This window comes from Bos indicus, chromosome 27, assembly GCF_029378745.1.
Source record: "Bos indicus isolate NIAB-ARS_2022 breed Sahiwal x Tharparkar chromosome 27, NIAB-ARS_B.indTharparkar_mat_pri_1.0, whole genome shotgun sequence".
NCBI classification, from domain to species: Eukaryota; Metazoa; Chordata; class Mammalia; order Artiodactyla; family Bovidae; genus Bos; species Bos indicus.
The window spans coordinates 42543452-42567426 of record NC_091786.1 but is presented as its reverse complement, the minus strand read 5'-3'; the positions used below and the strand labels follow the sequence as shown (position 1 = coordinate 42567426).

General features: G+C 40.0%; 1 protein-coding gene across 1 annotated transcript in view; it reads left to right on the top strand.

Annotated features, from left to right (window-relative positions):
* The window catches only part of LOC109553440 (ubiquitin-conjugating enzyme E2 E2), a 374262-nt gene that overhangs the window by 142435 nt on the left and 207852 nt on the right, over window positions 1-23975 (top strand). The window lies entirely within an intron of this gene.

Below are 23975 nucleotides of genomic sequence, written 5' to 3'. Positions count from 1 at the left end.
CGTATATATTTTTTGGATCTGTCTTCTAAAGGAAAGGAAATAAAAGCAGAAATAAGCAGCTGAGAGCTAATAAACTGAAAAGCTTTTGTGCAGCAAAGGAAACCATCAACAAAATGAATAAAAAACAAAACTACTGAATGGGAGGAAATATTTGCAACTAATAAGGCCAGTAAGGGGTTATTATCCAAAATACAAGAACAGGTCATACAGCTCAACATTAAAAAACAACTTGACTGAAAAATGGGCAGAACTGAATAGATATTTTCCCCGGGGGGAAATGCAGCCAACAGGACATGAGAAGATGCTTGCCACTAATAATCATCAGGGAAATGCCAATCAAAGCCCACTGAGCTCACCCCTCAGAATGGCTGTCAATGGAAAAGAGAAACCCACATGTAGCAAATGCTGATGAGAATGTGGAGAAAAGGGAACCCTTGTACATTGTTGATGGGAATGTAAATTGGTGCATATACTGTGGAAAACAGTATGGAGATTTTTCAAAAAACTAAAAATAGAACTGCTCTATGACCTAGCAGTTCCACTCCTGGATACATAGCCCCCAAAGCACAAAGACACTCTTTGGAAAAGATACGTGTACCCCAGTGTTCATAGCAGCATTATTCACAGTTGCCAAGATATAGAAGCAATCTAAATACCCATCAACCAGTGAATGGATAAAGAAAATGTGTAGTACCTATGTGTGGAATACTACTCAGCCATAAAAAAGAGTGAAATAATGCCATTTACAGCAAGATGGATGGACCTAGAGTTTATCAAACTAAGTGAAATAAATCAGAAGAGAAAGACAAATACGATGTTACTTAAATGTGGAATATAACAAAATGATACAAATGAACTTATTTATGAAACAAAGATAGACTTACAGACTTAGAGAACAAATTTATAATGGTCATCAGCGAGGAAGGGTCGTGGGGAGGGATAGATTGGGAGTCTGGTACTGACGTGTACACACTACTGTATATAAAATAGATAACCATCAGGGCTCACTGTGTAACTCAGAGGACCCTCCTCAATATTGTGTAAAAATTAAAAGGGAAAATAAGTTGAAAAAGAACACCTGTTTATGTGTAACTGAGCCACTCTGCTGTGCACCTGAAAGTAGCACATTGTTAAGCAGCTGTACTCCCAAAATATTAAAGGTTTTAAAAATTAAAAATTATTGCTTTTGTAATAGTTATTGTGATGAAAATTCTGAAGTACACTTGACCTTACTATTTCTTAAGCCACATAAAGTAAATGATGCGTAACAAAATGATGAAGACAAAAGAATTGTATTGATCTACTGTGCTGAGAACCGCTAAACTCAGCATGTTGTCTTCATAAACCTGTTTATATTTTAATAACCAGTAGGAGTTTAATACAGGGCAGGGTATCCAGAAAACGAACAGCTCACTGTTAATCAAGAATTCACTGATGTAACCCTTCCCCGTGTGTAGCTAAGAGAGTCATTCAATTTTCTATCTGCTGCAGCCACACCAGTTTGCAAAGGTCAGTTGAAATGTAGTGCACAGTTTGGGAGGGGATCTGCACATGCAAATTAATGGCAGCTGGTAGCTCTAGTCAGAGACAGAACTAGACCTGTGCAGACAAGTGCGTCAGTGTGGCCAAACACCCCTTAAAACTTCTCTGCGTCCAGGATCTTGTGAGAATGTTGTCTGCACCCTCCAGGACTGCAGAGTGGGGGATGGTCTGCAGTTGAAATCCAAGGAAGAAAACCTCACGTACGCAATGTTCTTTTCTCTCCCCACAAACTTTTCTTTTTCAAAAAATTATTTCCTCATTTAATTAATTCATCATCTCATTCATTAACACTTATTAATCACAGAGGTGCTAGGTTCTCTGCTATATGAAATTTAATATTGCACTGTCCACATTCATAGGAGTGCAAGTCTGGAGGAAGACCCAGGCGTGTTAACAAACAATTGTAGAACAGTGTGATAAGACTACACGATTTGTGGATAAAGATCAAAGAGAATGACTTTTTATCTTTAAAGAGATGTCTTTGAGAAATATTTTTAACATGCCTAAATATTTTAATATTTTATGTAAATAACATTTAAATAATTTGCTTAAGATCCTCTGTGAAGATTGTCTCCAATAAAGGATGCACAGGCTAACCTCACTCTGCATTTCTTCGCACTTTATCACTTGACTCACCCCATGCTGTCTCATTAACATCCATACTTTCACTCTCCATTTTTCACCCATTCACTTATTTCTTGCAGTGGGATCCTGCAGGAAAGCCACTCAGAGAGACAGTGGGAAGTGATGGTAGGAATGGATGTGATTATGCTCACTCATGTTAAGACAAAAAATGTCCTGAGACATTAGCTTGCTTCTCAGAGTATGCCCAGGTTCACCTTAAAGACTTAAGCACAAAGAGTTTTGTGGCTCTGAGGCTTTTTATGGGCTTTCCTTGGTGGCTCAGAAGGTAAAGAATCTGCCTCCAATGTGGGAGACTGACGTTCCATCCCTGAGTCCAGAAGATTGAGTTTCTTAATTACAGACAGCAGGCATTGCCCAATACGTGACCTCAGGAAAATTTTTCTGGAATGTTTTGTGACAAGTTAAGTGTCTCTGAAGTTGAAAAGGGAGAGTAAGCTGGTGCCTCTATTGTGAAATGTCAAGGACCATTAAGAGGGAATAAAAATCTCTGAACCAGATAAATCAAAGCACTTCTGTTTGAAGAAAAACAGATTGAGCGTAACCTATGACATGGTTAGACACCCCCAAATCTGCAGATTCCTGATAAATCAGAACTGGAAACAAAGTATAAGAAAACTTGTGCAGTATTTATTTAGCATAGCAAATTATTTGCCTGTTTGGAAAGCCGGTTTTGGTTGGTATTTTTGGTTTTTAGAGCCACTGTTGTGTAAAAGTAAAACGATGTCATAAGCCCAAATTGAAACCTACTCAAGCACCACGAGACTGAATGGATAACTTACGATAGACTCGCACAATGGCTTCCTACAGCAGTGGATTAAGGATGAATAAACCACAGCTACGCAAACATGGAACCTCACAGAGTGTTGAGCAGCAGAATTTGGGCCCGAGAGCACACGTGCTGTATGATTCCAGCCACGTGGTCCCAGGCGGTCCAGGGTCCTCAGTGCTGTTGGAAGGCCAGATGGTGACCATTTGGAAGAGGCAGGACTCGGTAACTGAAAGGGAGCCTAAGATGTTGGCGATGTTCTATTCGTGATCTGGGGACACTCCTGACCTGGGACAGGTTCCGCAGGTGTGCCCCCTGTAGGAGAGTTCTTCACACGGTATGCTTACAGTCAGGCCCTTTCCTGTGTGCAGGCTGTACTTGACAGAAGTACACCTACAAAGTAACGGACTTGTTCACTTCAGAAGACTTCTGGAAAAACGGAATACATTGCCTATTTAATCGCCCATCTTGCTTTTATCTTCATTTTATACTGGTCATAAGCTAGTCCCATGTCATGCAATATGTTTCATTGAAGGACTTTTAATACTTTCATTACCTTAAGATATTTTTGAAAATAAGGGAATATTCATTATGTAGGTATTCATTCACACATATACAGTAGAAAGTAATGATGGGAGAAAAGTTCTCCAAAGGAAATGCTTCTTTCTATAATTTGTCCAGAAGCACCAGTTCTTTCAACTGTAAGGCTAGAGTTGCTTTAGCTTTACACAATTATGAAGTAGGGCAAATAACATAAAATGTATTCTTGGCCCTAAAGTTTATTAAAGGAAGTTTCCCCTTTCTTTTCTGTCAAATTCACCTCGTCAACACAGGCTGACGCTAAATATTAATTTACTTTCCATAGTATTTGCAATGGAAAAATATAAACATGTATTTTTTGCATCAGGAACAAGTCAGAAATTAAAAATTAACATGTATGAATAAATATCAAAGTTTAATATAAATAAATACATTGGTACACTACAGAATGCTCTGCGTTCTGCATCCAGAGGCATGATTTACATAATGTTAAAATTCAGTTTATGACCATGGGCTAGTTCACAAAATCTCACAGAGATTAAAATAAATGTTTATAAAGCAACAGAGAATATTCTATGTAATCTAATCAGCTAAGACAAATACTTCATAATGCCTTGATTCCCCTTTCAGTCTAGAGAAATGTAAATAGTGTTACATCAGCGCTTTCCCTCCCTTACCGATCTAGCCATATTTGACATTTCAAAGTCTCTCTTGTGAACAATAAATTAAAAAAAATCTAGGCAGGAAGTCAACAAATGTTTTTCCCTTTTCACTTCCCTGCTGTCAGTCATTAGGTCTGTTTTATGGGACTGTATACACATAATTTTTTAGTCTTTAATCTTTGGGGGTTTTTTTTCTCATACTTTTACCGCATCTCATTGCTTCTTTTTGAGAATTAGGATAAAGTGATATACAGCGGAATGCTGTTTACTTTTTGTAGGGAGGAAATGTGGCCAGATGTGTTTCCAAATAGTTTGATCAATGATTATACTACTAAAATTATTGAGACATTTTTAGGAAAGAAGAAAGGGACGGAAGGAAAGGGGAAAAGTCATGATCTATTTATTTTTTTATCATCACATCTTACTTGTTCACTCGCATTTTATTTACCCACTTTTGGCCGTGCTGGGTCTGTGGCCCTCGCGGGCTTCCTCTGCGGTGCGCGGGGCTGCTCCCTGTTAGGGAGCGCAGGCTTCCCGTCGCCGTTAGGGAGCGCAGGCTTCCCATCGCAGTGGCTCTGCTTGTTGAGGAGCACGGGCTCTGGGTGCACGCGCTTCCGTAGTTGAGGTGCACAGGCCTGGTGTTCCATGGCGTGTGGGGTCATCCTGGACCAGGGACTGAACGTGGGTCCCCTGCGTTGGCAGGTGGATTTTCATCCGGTGGACCACCAGGGAAGCTCCAAAGGTCATGATGTAGAATGTAGTGTATGCAAGTAAGTGTCGTTGTGGGGGTATAGTTTTAGCTGTTCGCAGCTGCCCGCTGATTTAGATGCTAATAAAATGTAGGCTTATACCTAAACTTTTGTTGTTGTTTTCTTGCCAAGTCATGTCCAACACAGGGATTGAACCTGCGCTTCCTGCGTTGGCAGGCGGATTCTTTACCACTGAGCCACCAGAGAAGCCCCATACCTAAACTTAGGTATGCTTAAATGTTTAGCTTGTGGTCTTTTACATTGAAGGTAAAGGGCACAAGTAGAAAAATGTGTGTATTACAAGTGAAGGGCCAGGGTTCCTAAGTGAAATAAGACCTACACTGCTGTGCATTAGAATCTCAGTAGTATAGCTCTGAATAATTACATCTCAGTTTCCTTATCCAGAAAATGGGTATAGGGCTTTTTACCTAAAATTATAAAGATCAAATGAGTTTATACATATCAATAGCTTAAAATAGTGTCTGTCACCCAGGAAGTCCTTTATAGACGTTCACCATTATTTCTACAATTAACATCAAGACCAATAAGATAATCTGTGGCTTCCTAGTATGCATGTGGTCCGAACACCAGTATTCAATGTTACCACCTATTGGGGAAGTGGAACCTTGGGTTGCTGGCAAGACTTAGATCCACACATGCCATGCCAGGCCTCTGATCCTGTGAGCGTATTATTCTTGAGATCATGGTCTGTATTTCAGAAGGAGCACTCATCATTTCGTGATAAAGATACAATGACCTCTTCATTTGTTCAGTCAGAGGGGTTTCCAGAGAAGCTGCGTGGGGTCTCCCTGGTTGTTCCTGGGGGTGCAGGCCGCAGTGAGAGGTCGGGACGCACAGAAGCGGAGGCGGTGAGGGGAGCAGGGGGAGGAGCGCAGGGCTGCTTAGACGCACACGCGGGGTCCGGGCCGCGCGAAGGGCCGTGGACCTGGGCGTGCTTCTCCCCAGCCCGGCTCCCGGGTGCTCACAGGGCCGTGCGTCCAGGGCCCCCCAGCGTGTGTTCCTCCCTGCTTTGATTCATTCGCAGGCTAAGGGAGAAAAGTAATTTCCAATGCAGGCCAACAAGGGTTTTCAGGACTCGAGATTTTGTGTTGTTTTTTCTTGAAAATTCTCACCGTGCACCCACCTAGGATCATTCCTCAGAAAAACAGTATTTTCCATGTGTCGGTTTTTTCCTAACATTTTGAAACATATATTTTAGTTTGTTTTAAGGAGGATTTATTTTAAGGAGGATTAGGTGTGATTATGTACTTAATGATGACAACCTGTAATTATTTTTATGATCATCAGTTATTAAGATTTCCTGTTTGTCTTTGAAGAGCATGACAGGTGTTTGTAGTTACCTTCCAAGAAGAAAAGATTACAGTTACGTAGTAGATGCAGATTATTTTTGCTCACTCGTCAAAAACCAGCTTATACTCTATATTTTAGCTAACAACTCAATGTAAGTAAATGTTGACAGTTTTGAATTCTGAAAACCTGATTACTAAATAGACAAAATCTTTTTAAGAGTAATGGCTCTTGAGAAGTTGAGCACGATTGTTCACTCATTGCAGTGCTGTAGAAGAATTGGGGCCCAGCAGAGCTAGGTTCACATGCAGTCTGCTGTATGTTGATTGTACAGCCCTTTGCAAAACAGTTAAGCTTGTGGACCTCAGCTTATCCACCTGTGAAGTGGTAAATGACTGAAACTCACAGTATTATCCAAATACTGAAAGATTTTGAATGCTTCCCTTCGTTTTGTCCTAACCCCTTTTCTGTAAATATTGCTGCTGCTGCTAAGTCGCTTCAGTCGTGTCCGACTCTGTGCCACCCCATAGACGGCAGCCCACCAGGCTTCCCCGTCCCTGGGATTCTCCAGGCAAGAACACTGGAGTGGGTGTAAATATTGCAGTATACCTAATTATCCCGAATAATTAAGAATGACTAAAACAGACACAAAATTAATCACACTGACCTCTTTGATTATTTTAACTCAAGTTGAAAATAATTTGAGAAAGCACAGTTACTATATTTTCTTAAAGTAATTTAAAGATACGTGGTGATAACATAATGAAAGTATACCTGTTCCCAAGATAATATTGAAGAAGAGCTTGGGAAGACTGAAATAACCCTCCAGTCAGGTAAACAGTCAGGGGCAGAGCCAAGAAAAAGCAAGTACGTGTCAAAAGCAAAGAGAGCTTGTCACTAGCAGTGTTTCATGATTAAATCTGAAATGTGCATGTGTGCGTGTGAGCCCAGTCGTATCCGCTTCTTTGTGACACCACGGATTGTAGCCCATCACGCTCCTGTGTCCTGGCATTTTCCAGGCAATAGAATGAGCTAAATTTAACAAAACCAGCCTCAACTGTATCATCTTTTCTCACCTATTAAATGGAAGAAAACTTTAAATTGGGGGCTCTGTCTTTTAAATTTTTTATTTAATTTTTAAATTTTGAAGTAGGTTTTTTTTTTAAGTTGTGAAAATAAAGTTTCTTCACAAAGAATGCTCGTGTGCCCTTATCTCAGCTTCATCAAGTGTTAATGTCCTATATATAACCACAATGCAAGTATCAAAATAAGAAAAAAATTAACATTAATATTACTCTCTTACCCGATCGACAGGCCTTCATTCTCATCTTGTTAATCTTCCTAGTAATGCCCTTCCAGTCTAGGTTCTAATCCAGGACCCCCCGTTGCACTGACTCATCAAGTCGCCTTAGGTCCCTTTAATCTGCCTAGTTCCTCTGTTGTTTGGCAGCCTTGACACTTGTGGAGAGCACTGTCGGTAAACGTGTGCCGTGGCCCCTGGAAAGCGGCGATGTGTCCTCCTCAGCAGAGCAGGCCCGGGAGCACACGACTCCATGTGCCCCATTCAGGCGAGTCTGCTTTGGCCATGTGGTGGAGGAGACATCCGCTTCCTCTGCTGTAGAGTTGCTGTTTTCCTTTGTGATTGGAATCTTGCTTTGTGACTGTAAATACCATGTTTACAATCTCAGTCTTCACTAACGGCTGGGTCTTCCCTGACTGTTTTGTTTCTCAGTGCTGATTTCCCATTTCCACCCTTTCTTCTACATGTTTCATCGGAGTTCTGTGGCAAGGAGGAGTTTTCTTTTCTCCCTTACATGCTTAGTTGTAGCTGGGTATCTGTTTTCACTCTGTGGATTAAAAGTCATTTCTATCCTTGTTTAAATTGTTCCCGGTTTGACCACTGAGAGCTCACTAAAGTCAACTCCTCTGTCCTGTGATATGCTTCCGTCATTTTTTGAACATTTTCTTACTTTCTGGCACTCAAGTCCTTCCTGGCTTATCCCATACTTCCTCCGCCTCCCTTGCCAGTCCTGAAGTCGCCGTTTCTCCAGGGAGCCCTGATTCCTTTGTTCATTGTTCTAGTGCTTAGAAACCAGGACCTGAGCACTAGATGGTGTTCACTGGTGACATGATAGCACTGCTTCCAGGCCCTCTCATGAACAGAGCTAGGGGAGATGTAATGTATACATATCCTATTTTGATATCAATGTCCAGTCTAAAACTATTGGCTTCTCCAGTTTCAGTTCAACTTTACAAGGTTGATCATAGCTTCCCTACAAATAAAGAATTATTTGGAGCTCTTTTCTCTGACAAAAGAGACTTGTTTCCTAATATCCACAATGTGTTTATTTGCCCAAGCTTTGATGTACATAGTTGTTTCAGAATTGCTAACTCACACTTTAGATTTTGCTGAGTTTTAATAAGAGCATAGTTGTTGCTGTTCAGTCACTCAGTCGTGTCTGACTCTTTGCGACCCCACGGACTGCAGCACTCCAGGCCTCCCTGTCCATTGCCAACTCCCGAGCTTGCTCAAACTCATGTCCATCCAGTCGGTGATGCCATCCATCCATCTCATCCTCTGTCGTCTCCTTCTCCTCCTGCCCTCAGTCTTGCCCAGCATCAGGTCTTTTCCAGTGAGTCAGCTCTTTGCATCTGGTGGTCAGAGTATTGGAGCTTTAGCTTCAGCATTAGTTCTTCCAATGAACACCCAGGACTGATTTCCTTCAGGATGGACTGGTTGGATCTCCTTGCAGTCCAAGGGACTCTGAAAAGTCTTCTCCAACATCACAGTTCAAAAGCATCAATTCTTTCACACTCAGCTTTCTTCTTTCTTTATGGTCCACCTCTCACATCCATACTTGACTACATAGTTTTCACTATACGGACTTTGGTTGGCAAAGTTATGTCTCTGCTTTTTAATATGATGTCTAGGTTTGTTTTTTAATACGATGTCTAGGTTTGAGCATAGTTAGGAATTTTAAATGAACATAGTTAGACTGGCACATTTTGATTCTAAAATGCACAGAAGACATGTCCAGTTATGTAGTGAACTAGTGGAAGTATACCAAAAAGCATTGCTTCCAGTCTTTTTTTTTTTTTCCTTCAACTTCATTGAAACATAATTGACATTCAGCACTCAATAAGTTTAAGGTTGACTTACATATGGCAGTGAAAATGGTCAATAAGCAGTTTATAATAGGAATAGAAAAGAGTTTCACTTAAGCCAAACTGAGGACTCTAGCCTGGAACAGAGCCTCCTAAATGACCATGGAGAAGAAGAGTTTTCATCAGTTTTCTGTCTTGTCAGAACCAAGAACATCAACACGACAGGGAGACATTCCTTCAGGACTTCCAACTAAGTCAGTATGTACTTGGTGAGTCAGCGTGGCTCAGCAGCCGGAAAGGGAGTTTTCTCATCAGAGGAGGGCCACCGTCCGCATCCCAGGTCAAGAGTCGTTCATTCTTTTTTTTAACATAGATGTTCTTTCCTTCTGGTGAATGTTGCCTTTTCCTTTAATAATCAAAGCAGATGTATGGTGTATGTTTGATAGGCCACCAATAGGCTGTTTCATTTAGCATAAAATTCAAGTTAACTCCTGCATAAGACAGAATGATTCCGCATAACTCAGTATGGGAAAGTTTCTCTTATCCCGTATATATGGAAGTGATGAGCACAGTAATTTTAGTGAACATCCATCATCCCATATAGATATGAGATTTACTATAAATTAAAGAAATAGAAAAACAAGTTTTTCCCTTGCAGTGAGAACTCTTTAAGATTTGCCCTCCGCAGCTTTCACGTGTGGCATTCAGCTGTGTTAACTGTGGTCACGGAGTTGTGCGTTACACCCCCAGTACTTGTTTGTCTTACAGCTGAAAGTCTGGTGCCTTTTGCCCACCCTCCACTCCCACATGTGGAAGTCCCAAATCTGATCTCTTTTTCTATGAATTTGTTTCACCTTCAATACTAAGTTAATTCCTGGTACACAGATAGTAATGCAGTGTTTCTGTGCCATTTCAAAAGGATCACTGTGACAATTCTAGTTACAGTAAGTCACCGAACAAAGATGTTACAGTTGCTGACTGTATTCCCCACACTGAGCGTTTCACACCCGTGACTCATTTATCACGTAACTGAAAGTTTACTCCTCCTGGTTGCCCTCGTCTCTCTCCTCCCCCACTGCAGTCCCCTCTGGCAGCTGCCGGTTTGTTCTCGCTATCTGTGACTCTGTTTCTGCTCTGCTGTGTTCATTTGCTTTTGAGATTCTCCACAGAAGCGAAACCATACAGTATTTGTCTTCCCCAGTCTGACTGATTTAGCTTAGCATAATACCCACTAGGTCCGTCTGTGTTCTATAAATGGCAAGATTTCACTCTTTTTTGTGACTGAGTACAAAACAACCAAAAAAAGCAGTATTCCACTGTGTGTATCTACCACATCTTCTTTATCTGTTATTTTGTTGATAGGCATTTAGGTTGCGTCCATATCTTGGCTTTTGTAAACATTGCTCTGGTGTGCATAGGGTACATGTATATTTTTGAATCAATGTTATTGTTTTCTTCTGACAAATACCCAGGCGTGGAATTTCTGCATCTTACAGTAGTTCTATTTTTAATTTTCTGAGGTGCCCCAGGTTGTTTTTCATAGAGATTGCATCAGTTTAGATTCTCACCAACAGTGCATGAGGGTTTGCTTCTCTCCACATCCTTGGCCATGCGTATCATTTGTTGTCTTTTTGATAACAGTCATTCTGATAGATGTGAGCTGACATCCAGTTGTGGTTTTGGATTTTATTTCCCTGATAGTTCGTAACATTGAGCACCTTTTCGTGTGGCTACTGGCCACCCATACGTGTTCTTAGGGGAAAATGTCTATTTGTAATTCTCTGCCCAGTTAAAGGAATATTTATCCATCTGTGGCTGCCCTGGGCCTCTGTTGCTGCACCGACCGCCCTCCAGGTGTGCGTGGGCTGCTCCTCGCGTGGCTCCTCTTGTGGAGTGCTGCCCCAGGGTGCTCACGCTCAGTAGTGGTGGGAACGGGCTTGGTTGCTCCACCTCCTGTGGGGTCTTTCTGAACCAGGAATCAAACCCAGGTCCCTGCATTGGCAGGCAGATTCTTAACCAGGCAGATTGTTAACCAGGGACCACCAGGGACGTCGTCCTCTACCCAGTTTTTATCTGTTTGCTTTTTTGGTTTTGAGTTCAGTTGGGATATACAGATGCACCCTTATGTGCTGTATCATTTGTAAATATATTACTCCATTCAGTCGGGGACCTTTTTGCCTTGTTAATATTTTGTTCACTGTGCACATTCACTTTTACTTTTGTTTCACTTGCCTGAAGGGATGTATTCAAAAAATATTACCAGTAAGACTGATGTCAAATTCCATATTGCCTGTGTTCCTTCCAGGACTTAATAGTTTCGGGCCATACACTGAAGTCTTGAGTCTTTTTCCATCTACTCTGGGGCATGGTGTAAAAGAGCAGTTTGACACTTTTGCAAGTAGCTGTCCAGTTTTCTCAACACCATCTATTGAAGAGGCTGTTTTCCCCTGTTGTATGCTCTTGCCTCCTTTTTCGTGGACTAGCTGCCCTTGTAAGTGTGGGTTATTTCTGGGCTCAATTCTGCCCCTTTGATCTGTGTATCTGTTTTTTTGCCAGTGCCGTACTGTGTGCATTGCTGTAGCTTTGAAGTACAGTCTGAAGTCAGGGAGTGTGATTCCTCAGCTTTGTTTGTTCTTTCTTAAGACTGTTTTGTCTATTCAGGGTCTTTTGTGTTTCCATACAAATTTTAGAATTGTCTGTTCTAGTTTTGTGAAAAATGCCATTGGTATTTTCATAAGGATTGCATTGAATCTGCAGATTGCCTTGGGAAGTATGGCAATATTAATAATACAAATTCCTTCGATCCATTAACATGCTATTAAAAAAATGAAAAGAATCTGTAGTTTGTATTATCTTTTATTTCTTTCATCAGTGTTGTACGGTTTTCCAATTACAGGTCTTTTTATCTCCTTAGATAATTTTATTTCTGGGTATTTTATTCTCTTTGACATGATTATAAATGGAATTGTTGTCTTAATTTTTCTTGCTGATTCTTTGTTGTTAGTGTGTAGATATGCGACAGATTTCTGTAGATTAGTTTTGTATCCTAGAACTTTACAGAATTCATTGACTAGTAGGTTTTTGGAGATGTCAGGAGGATTTTCTATGCATAGTATCATGGCATCTGCAAACATTAACAGTTTTACTTCTTCCTTTCTAATTTGGATCCCTTTTATTTCTTTCTCTGGCCTGATTGCTATGGTTAGGACTTCCAATACTGTGTTGAATAAAAGTGGCCAAAATGGGTACTCTTGTCTTGACTCAGAGGAAATGCTTCAGCTTTTCACACTTGAGTTGTGAGTATGATGTTAACTGTGGACTAATGGTCTTTGTTATGCTGAAGAATTTCCCTATATACCCATTTTGTGGAGAGTTTTTATCATGAATGAATTTTAAATTTTGTACAAAGATTTTATCTGCATCTATTGAGATGATTACGTGACTTTTGTTTTTCAACTTCAAGTCAGTCGTTGATTGATTTGCAGATACTGAACCATTCCTGGCATCCCTGGAAGAAATCCTGCTGATCACCCTTTAAATGTCTTTTCGTAACAAAATAATTTAATCCGTCTTTAGGAATTGGGGAAAGTTTGTGCTTTTTATTCCTATAGATCCTTAAAAAGTCAGAATCTAGTTTTATTTCTCAGGAAGTGACATATGAGAACTACTTTATTGCAACTGTTGTTCTTTTCTCCCTTTCTTCTCCTTTCTTTTTTCTTTTGGTACAATTATTTCTCTGCAACTTGTGTTACTTAAACATATTAGCAAACTAGTGATTTCAAAACCATAATATAAAAGCTAAACAATCTCAGTTCTTTTAGAAGTAAAAAACCATATTGCTCTCTCATTTTAGAAAACGAGATGGTCTTGCTCAAGAGCAGACCATGTATCATAAAAGGATGAACCAACCTCTTGCGTTAGTGACTGATGGCTGAGGATGGTGAAGTGTTTTATATATTGAGGCATCAGGGAAGTTTACACTACCTCCTGTGTCACCAGACTTTTGAGCAGAGTTCAGTTCAGTTCAGTTGCTCAGTCGTGTCCGACTCCTTGCGACCCCATGAATCGCAGCACGCCAGGCCTCCCTGTCCATCAACAACTCCTGGAGTTCACCCAGACTCACGTCCATCGAGTCAGTGATGCCATCCAGCCATCTCATCCTCTGACGTCCCCTTCTCCTCCTGCCCCCAATCCCTCCCAGCATCAGAGTCTTTTCCAGTGAGTCAGCTCTTCGCATGAGGTGGCCAAAGTATTGGAGTTTCAGCTTTAGCATCAGTCCTTCCAAAGAACACCCAGGACTGATCTCCTTTAGAATGGACTGGTTGGATCTCCTTGCAGTTCAAGGGACTCTCAAGAGTCTTCTCCAACACCACAGTTCAAAAGCATCAATTCTTCAGTGCTCAGCTTTCTTCACAGTCCAACTCTCACATCCATACATGACCACAGGAAAAACCATAGCCTTGACTAGATGGACCTTTGTTGGCAAAGTAATGTCTCTGCTTTTGAATATGCTATCTAGGTTGGTCATAATTTTCCTTCCAAGGAGTTAGCGTCTTTTAATTTCATGGCTGAAATCACCATCTGCAGTGATTTTGGAGCCCCCTAGATATAAAGTCTGACACTGTTTCCACTGTTTCCCCATCTACTTCCCATGAAGTGATAGGACCAGATGCCATGATCTTTGTTTTCTGAATGTTGAGCGTTAAGCCAACTTTTTCACTCTGCTCTTTCACTTTCATCAAGAGGCTTTTTAGTTCCTCTTCACTTTCTGCCATAAGGGTGGTGTCATCTGCATATCTGAGGTTATTGATATTTCTCCCAGCAATCTTGATTCCAGCTTGTGCTTCTTCCAGCCCAGCATTTCTCATGATGTACTCTGCATAGAAGTTAAATAAGCAGGGTGACAATATACAGCCTTGATATACTCCTTTTCCTATTTGGAACCAGTCTGTTCCATGTCCAGTTCTAAATGTTGCTTCCTGACTTGCATGTAGGTTTCTCAAAAGACAGGTCAGGTGGTCTGGTATTCCCATCTCTTGAAGAATTTTCCACAGTTTATTGTGATCCACACAGGAGAGTAGCTAAGTCAAAAACTTTACCTTTTACCCTGTTCATAATAATTATTATGACTTTTGAATAAACCATTGTTTATAACCCTTAATTTTACTACCCTGCATAATGTTTTAAATGAATTAATGTATACTTTGCTTTCTTAGAAATAAACTAAGCATTCACTTTTATTTCGCCCAAATGTAAAACAAGTAAAAGTAATGAGCTTCCGGGGACGGCATTTTACTCTTCTTGACGTTGTTACTCTGCATACTTACAGTGGATTAAAGCTAAGCTTGAAGTATAAGTTGAAAGCAAGCCTATGAGCTCTAAATATTTTTAAAAACCTTGAAAGATTATTTTAAACGTATAAAGCATATGTATAATTACGAAAACAAGTACAATTAAAACTGGAAGTCTGGCCCATCAAATTGTTTACCGTTTGAGTTTTCTACAGTAGCTAGCTTGAGTTTTTCACTATGTTCTAAATCTTCTGTAATAAAAATGTACTTTTATAACCAGATGCTTTTAAATTTAATTTTTAAATTGTGATTATATGTATATACACATGTACAGCATAAATTCGCCATTTAAATAATTTTAAATGTGCACTGCAGAGGCATTAAGTACATTGAATTTTTATACAGCCATCACCACCATCGGTCTCTAGATTCAGATAATTTTTCGAATGAACATTATTTTCTAAGTCATCCGTAATTTTTTTCCTTCAAAACTAACCATGTTTCTTGGGACTTCCTTGGTGGTCCAACAATTAAGACAACTTGCTCCCAACGTGGGGGTCCCTGGTTTGATTCCTGGTCAGGGAACTAGATCCCACATGCCGAAACTAAAGGATCTCTCACACCGCAACGAAGATCTGGAGTGCTGCAACCAAGACTCAGCACAGCCAAATAAATAAATGAATAAAAAGAAATATATATTTAAAAGATCCTGTTTCCTGTATTGCCACAGGATAGTTAAGGCAAAGCTGACTTGCCTTCTTTTAATGAAATCAAATGTAAGTTACAGCAGTGCTGAAGATAAAAATACTTAAAGAGCCTACAAACAAAATCCAGCCTTAGTGTTTTAAGAAGAAGCTTTATTTCAAATACATGTGACTACTACGTATGTGGGCATTTGTTTAAAATAAAACCAAATTTTCATTTCATTTAAAAGAATTCGCCTTCTAAGCCAATGTTTTGAATAAAACTGTTAGCATACCTACCTGGTTTAAATAAAAATACTTCATATAGATTCAAAATAAAAAGATTTGTTAAATTTGTGAAAATTTTCTACTTCCCCCCCACTTAAGGTATTTAATTCACTTACCATCACCCACGCTGCCCCCAGACACACAGTGTATTCTGTGATGTGTTATCCTTTTGTGGGTGCTGGTTAATTTCATAGATTATAAGTCATGGACAAATGAACTAATACATTTTAAAGAAATGCACTGCTTTCCACAAACCATTATATAAAATACATACACACAGTGTTGGCTTTGTGTTTTAAGCTTCGTTTGTAAACCTGACATAAAACTTTTTCTTGATGTTTAGGTATATTCTGTCAGTGAGCTGACCTGCAGTTTGGCCTGTACAGACTATTTTTAATATACCCTTCAAATACAAAGTTTATAAATTTGAGATAGTCTCAATCAGTGATTTATATTTCAGACACTTAGTTTAGGGTTTTATAGCATGGTTGGTTTTTAATTTAATTTAGAATTTAGTGTTTTCCTAATCTGTGAGAAGTTAGTACATACTCCATTAAAAGGATTCCATGGTGAAGTGAATTTCCAACAAATGCTTTCTTCCATATCCCTTTCTTTGAACATTTTTAACAAATATGTTTCTGTGACACCCAGTAGTAAAGATGTCTATTTCAATTTAACTTCCTGTGTCTCAGCTTTTTGAAGATGGACTCATTTGCATATGACATCTGCTAACATTCCCAAGAAATGATGGTCTGTATTAATCTACTGATCCAAGAAATAATATTATTTATATTATTTCAGAAATTTACCCCATTCCCTCCCCAAAATGGCTTCCCCAGTGGCTCAGTGGTAGAGAATCCACCTGCCAATGCAGGAGATGTGGGTTTGATCCCTGGATCAAGAAGATCCCCTAGAGAAGGGAATGGCAACCCACTCCAGTATTCTTGGCTGGAAAATCCCATGGGCAGAGAAGACTGGCAGGCTACAGTCCACAGGGTTGCAAAGAATTGGACACTACTTAGCAACTCCATAGACTTCCCTGGTAGCTCAGCTGGTAAAGAATCCTCCTGCCATGCTGGAGACCCCGGTTCAATTCCTGGGTCAGGAAGATCCGCTGAAGAAGGGATAGGCTACCCACTCCGGTATTCTTGGGCTTCCCTGGTGGCTCAGCTGGTAAAGAATCCTCCTGCCATGCAGGAGACCCTGGTTCGACTCCTGGGTCAGGAAGATCCGCTGAAGAAGGGATAGGCTACCCTCTCTGGTATTTTTGGGCTTCCCTGGTGGCTCAGACGGGAGAGAATCTGCCTGCAATACAGGAGACCTGAGTTTGATCCCTGGATTGGGAGGATCCCCTGGAGAAGGCAAAGGCTACCCACTCCAGCATTCTGGCCTGGGGAATTCCATGGACAGAGGAGCCTGGCAGGCTATAGTCCATGGGGTGGCAAAGAGTCGGACACAACTGAGCGAGCGACTTTCACTGGCAACTAAACAGCCAACGACCCCCTCCCCCCAGTAAAGCCTAACATTTCTATGATTTGGTCAAAATAGACCAATAGAAAGGGTGAAAATAGACTAGACCACTGAAAACCAGACTCAGTCTTGCCCCATTCTTTTTCCCCCTTCATAATCGATAGCCTAATTCTTTTGTCTTTGAACTCCAAGGATTCAGCAAACCGTTAGAGAAATAAATATATTTGAGAGCCACAAAATGACTACTGATTCAAAGCATCACAGAGGGAAAGAAGTGCCTGGATCATTCACACAACCAGAAAACCGGTTTGGAAATTCTGGCTTAGTACTCATTTCTGTGCATATTTGCTAGAACTCAAGCACTAAAGCCTTATTTCTCTCAAATTTGCACACAGTAAAAGTCCTGATTGAATCATAAATGTAAAGATCTTTATAGAAAACCAGTGAGAAATTTGACAAATTAGCTAAATGTTAAGCAAAAGAGACAGCTAATCTGGATTATTCGTGTCTCAATAGCAGTTCTCCTGTCTTAATCGCACAGCCAGTTGCCTCTCTCCAGAGTGTGTGGCCAACTGCATTCTCATCCAGAAAAAAACATTAGAAGGGCTGCTCCTGGAGACTTCAAAACAGCACAGCAGCAGAGAGCAAGAAGTATCCAGCTTTTAGTCAGCACAAAATATGCGAGCATAGTTTACTGACTGACTGTCATGAATTTCTTGTCGTCTTGTCTGAAACATATGCCTGTTGTTCAAATTCCACTCTAGATGATCTGAAAGAAACTCAAGTTATAATTTCTTCAGTTATGTTTTGTTTTGAAATTTTCAGTCATTAAAGCAGGATGAAATGAATATGTTGTCTGTTTTTGTGCGTCCTGTAAGTATGTACCGCTGACACTCAGCTGTAGAGTGTTTACATCACAGCGACTGTTGCCCCCGTCATTCATGACGGAGAAAGGGGTCTTGAGGGCTCAGATCACATAGCAGGATGAAGAGACTTTTGAGAAGCTTTCTATAACCACAGAAACCAAAAACAACAAAAAAAAATCACTGCAAAAATATTAATAAGTTTTACTGGAGTCAAGAAGATGAACTGTTAGTGTATTTTTTAAAAGGAAAATCATATACTTGTTTTTTTTACTGAAATGGCTTGTTAGTAACGTTAGTGTATATTGTAAGCCTTGTGTAAGGCTAATAGTTGTTTCTTTTCTAAATAATAAGAAAAATCAAGTTAATGTTGCTCTTTCTGAGCAGACAAAATGCACCAGCAACTGAAATGTTTAATTTAACAAATGAGGCTTTTGGAAGAACATGAGCTTTGCAAAGTTATAGGAAGTGAACCTAAGTCTTAGATTATAGTACGTATGTTATCAGAGGCTGCTTAACCTCTGTAAGCCTTGATTTATTCATCTGTTAAACTGACTGGTAGAAATATATCTGTATTTCTCAGAATTATTATGAGTATTAAGGGACGCACACAAGGGGTCAAGTGTAAATTCTTGTAAACTGTAAACTCCCTACTTACCAGATGCTACTTGGTTCTACCATTGCTTGCTACTGTTGCTACTAATCATAAGACATGGAGTTATAAATACTTCCAAGTAATTTTAATACTGTTAGTCACCACTCTGACTGCTCTAATCAAGACAAATGAATTTAAAGGCAGCTCTGTGGAGAGTCTTCTTAATTTTTTCTCTCTCAGGTGAAAAAAAAGAAAAGTGAAGTAGGCAGGTGCTTTTGTTTTTGTGCCAGAAAACTTATCCTAAGGTTGTTCTGCCTCCTCATCGCCAATCTGGATCATCAGCATCTCTTTTTAGCCCTCGTAACTCTCGCACTTCTCCAAGAAAGGTATTTAATACGTATGCAAGGCTGGTCACTCACATGTCAGTACCTTATTCCCTCAAGGCAGCCTTCCAAGGGACTGGCGTAAACATCATTTCGGATGAGCTTGTTAATAACTGAAAGAGGTTTTAGGTGTGGGAGTTTAAACACATGTAAACTGAAAAAGAGCTTTTCCTTTAAAACCCTGGAAGCTCAGGACCCGCTGCATTTGGTAGCCTTCCAAGACCCCCGGGACCAGTGTGACAGCCACTGATCTCAGAGAGCCTCCCAGGCTGTTACTGCTTCAGATTAACGCTGAAGCTGGAGTCTGTTCGGTGTTCAAGAGCAGCTCCAGCACCGAGGTAAGGGTGGGCCTTGCAGGTGGGGCAGGGAAGCAACAGGCAGGAGTCGCCCATCACACTCTCCCCAGTGTCGTCACAAGTCTCCTCTCCACTGAGCGCTCGTCACCTGTGTCGGGAAGCGTGCAGCTGGATTTTCCAGCACTGGCAGCACGCACCCCTGTCACCACTGCTCTCTGAGTTTCTGCTGAGTGCAGGCGCTTACAGCGTCCTGTGAGTTTCTGCGGTACGGCGGGGCGCAGCAGCTGCGCTTGTACACACATGCCCTCATTTCTGGTCCCTTCCCACTGAGGTCACCGCAGAGCACTGAGCAGAGTCCCCTGTGCGGCAGTGGGTCCCCGCTGGTTACCTCTTCTGTGCATGGAATCTGGTGTGTACTCGTCACTCCTTGTCATCCCTCTTTGAAAGTGCCAGAGGAGTCTTTGTAAAGTGTAAAGTGACTTCAAGCGCTAGTGGAAAACATTTGCTTGGCACCCAGAAGTGGCTTCCTCGGTACCTAAATACTACGCTTTCTGCCAGTGAAAACGCCGCCTGATAAAGTTCCCGGACAGAAATACGCACATCTGCCAACAGCGCTGGCCGCCAGGAAGCGCACGGCTGAGGCGCGCAGAAGCAGCCTTTTCCTTAGCCCAGTGTTTGGGCCTGTTGTTCCTCCTTTGTTACATGGGTCCCATTCCCTTTCCTTCTTTCAGTGGTCTTGTTACTTACAGCTTTTAGATTGTAGTGACCACATGATTTTTAATGGGATTTTCAATGATTTACCCTTAAGGGCTGTCACGTATTGCATTTCCTTTTCAGAAGTAACAAGATACAAATAAATAACAAGATTAATAAATAACACAAAACGGGCATTTGGACAAAAATTACCATTAATTTCCTTTACAATGACTGCTCCTGGGAAGGATAGTTAATAAAGAGGAAAAAGAATGAAAACTTGAAATTGAGCTTCAAATGGATGGAATGTGACATTATATACATGTATTCTGAACTACCTGATAATCTTCAGCTACCTGAGAAAAACTGCCAGCGGTTTTTCAAAGAAATTAAGGCTGTAGGAACCTGCATTTCGTTGCCATTCTTTGCAGTCTTGATTCATGATCATTTGTGGAGTACTGTAAAACTATCGGTAAATAAGGACCAGTCACACTGTCTGAACAGTATCTCTCAGCATTTGCCTGCTTCTGTAATTACACTGTGATTATTTTTTATTGTTGACAGTAAAATATGTAGCATATTTCACAAGTGGAATTCTCACTGCCAGTCTCTTAAAGTACTGTTGTTTGGGGGATATTCTATATGCTAATTAACATTGTTGTCTTATACTTTTGGTCATAGAAAGCCGTTCTCTTTAGGACGTTCAGGGAGAAGAGATCTCACTAAAAGCTTTATGGCATTATGGTGGTCTGTTTACAAACGCATTCTTACTGAAATGTAAGTTACTTTTTAAATATCTGAGGAATTTAAAGCTTTTAATAATAATGCTTTAATATACATGTAATATTTCATCATTTAGTGAAGAGCTACATATTAATACTCTGATATTAATAAAATATTTTATATATTAGAAAATGTAATACTTTGACTTTGTCAGCTCCCATCCTACTTAAATACTAAGCTGGCATTTTTGAAAGAAAATGGAAACACACTAAGAAGGCAAATATCTGAGGTGGTAGATTATTTTCATAATTGGTTTTGATGTCTGTCTGTTATTTTATTGTCCCGCATTAAACTGACTCATTGCAAAACTTAGAAAAGTTTTTTTTATAAAGAATTGAGTCATCTCCTTGTACAGTCATTTTGCTGGTTTCTTTATGCCATTTTGTAACACTAAACAAAGCTATCTTTATTAATTCTCTCAAATAAATCACTTCTTTCAGGAAAGCTATTCAAGGGATACTTGCTGAATTTCTCTCCGAGTTGATGGCATTCAGCTTACTTTGAAAGCTCTTTGTATTTTAAACTCTGCTCCAGGATAAACAAAAGCAAATTTCGCTCCTCCTAAGTAGTTCCTATCTGATCTTTGATTAAAAAAAAAAAAACTGAAAACAATACACGAATTTTTATAGCTTACAGAAGTGAAATTTTCATATATACAAATACTGTTTTTGATTGAATTGGATGCCTAATTCATGCTTTTCAGTTTCAAGTCTTCCCAAAACTTTAAGATTATTTCTCCTTTGAAACTTTAAACCAAAACTTGGAAGTTTTAGGTGTGTTCCTTTGCCAGAGTGTGAACTGGAAAATGAATGAACAACTGAAAGAGAAGAACCTGTTCGAGGCTTTTGTATCAGAAACTGTGTCTGCTGTTCCCCACCTTCAGTTAGAGATTCACTTGATTTATCACATACCTATTAAGATTCAGTTATCCCTGGACAGAAGAATGGATCAGAATAGAACAGAATATAAAATCTTAGAGTATACCAAGAACGTGTGGGAATTTGGTATATAAAAAAGTGAGAAATCTTTAGTGAGTTACATTTTAAGGACATGAAACTTCACAGAAATCTTGAACTTTGTTCAGTAATTTCGTTATTACTAATAGCAGTATTGCAACTTTAAAAATTTTTAATGTTTATATATAAAAACAGATAAGCATGTTATTAGAACTCAAGATATTCAGCATAACAGAAAGTTACAAATGAAATAAAAGTTATAAAATGAAAGAAGCTAGGGAAGAATCCTACAATGTCCAGTTTGAATGGTTACCATCAATATGAGCTCATGATATTTCAGTTCCTGTTCCATCCACATAAAAGGCAGTTCCCAGAGCAATGAGTATACCTATGCCCAGATCTTGCTGTTACCTTTCCCCACTGAAAGACAGCAGTTCCCTGGAGAAGAGGCTGATTCCAGGTGTAGGGAGGGAAAGTGTAAAATGAGCCTGAGATCATATTAAAAGATGCTCAGCGTCACTATTCATAATGGAAATGCAAATCAAAACCACAATCACCTTACACCTGTCAAAATGGCTATCATCCAAAAGGGCACATAACAAATGCTGGCAAGAACGTGGAAAAAAGGGAACCCTCTTACCCTGTTGGTGGGAATGTGAGTGGGTGCTGCCACTATGGAGAACAGTACGGAGGCGCCTCAAAAAACTAATAATAGAGCTACCATAGGACACAGCAGGTCCACTCCTATGTGTGTATAAATGTTTAAAAAGCCCACCCCACTAATTTGAAGCGGTACATGCACCCCAGTATTCATAATATTGGTATTTCCAATAGGCAAGATGTGGAAGCAACCTAAATGTCCATCCACAGATGAATGGATAAAGAAGATGCGGTGTATGTATGCACACGAGGGAATACTACTCAGCCATGAACAGAACAAAAGTTTGCCATTTGCAGCAACATGGATGAACTTGGAGGGTTTTATGCTAAGTGAACTAAGTCAGAGAAAGATGTGTACTATATGATATCATTGATATGTGGAATCTGAAAAACACCACAAACGAGTGAATGAAGCAAAAGAAACAAACTCACAGATACAGAGAACAAGCCAGTGGTTACCAGTGGGAAGGGGGCAAGGGCAGCATGGGTTTGGGGAGTGGTAGGTGTAACCTACTGGGTATAAGGTATTCTCAAGGATATATTGTACAAATGGGGAACATAGCCTATGTTTTGAAATAACTATAAATGGAAAGTAGCCTTTAAACATTGTATAAAAATGTAAGAAAAGATAGTCTATGAGTCAGATCTGCCAAATTTTTACAATTTTTATAAACCAAATTCCTGGCACAGGATCTGAAATACACTGAGACCTTGAAAAGTACTGAAAGAATTCATTGTGTTTTATTGTATTTTTCATCTATTTACAGTCTTTTTAAAAAGATTAATTCTGATGTTAACTGCCCTTCTTAGTTCTGTGGCATGTGTAAATTTCTCGTTTTTGTTCTTCCGTGAAAATTACCCGAAAAGTGTTAAAAGGGACTGGACAAGGTCCAAAGCGTGTCACACTTTACAAGTTGCAACTTGATCTCAAACTATTAATTAGTACTGTTTGAGTTTGGTCCTTCAATTAACTAAAGATCCACCTACTTCTCTATCTTGAATATCATAGGATAGCTTAGCAAATGTCTTGCAAATCTTGGTATACCACGTTCTTATAATTCTTTCAGTCCTGTTAGACTATTAAGAGAAGAAAATAAAGATCTTTTAGTAAGACTTATTTAATCACTGTTCCTTTTCTCATAGGTGGGCAAAAATACATACTTTTGAAAGCAGAAGCATTTTGCTTAATTTGCTATCTACTGCCACCCTGATTTTTTCTGTAATTCTTTACCTAGTACCTTGGTTCCTATATAAATGTTTTCAGTCTTATGGGAATCATTTTAATTAAAATGCGTTTTTAAACTGCCATGCCAGAGTTGACTAGCTGAGAACTAAAAGCCTCTTATCATGAAAAAGTAGTTGTCAAGCTGGTGGGGTGACTTGCTCAGGCACTGAGAGGTTTTGCTGATTCTGTGAGCTGTGTGGGTGTCAGGGGTCACCGTACGATGAGAGGGAGCTGAATAAGACAGGAAGCACAAAGCTCACCTATTTCTAATTCTGATAGGCCAGCGTGGGGTATGTGCAGGTGTCTTGCTGGTTTCAGCGTTAGGCATATAGACTCCCTACCGTCCCTTCACGTAGAGTCGGCCTAGGCGGAAAGGAAGGGAAGGCACGAGCTGGCAAAGGGGAGCAGTTTATCAAAAGCATCACGGAGTGTGTGTCATGCCTCAGAAATTATCCTGTCTTGAATCATTCCA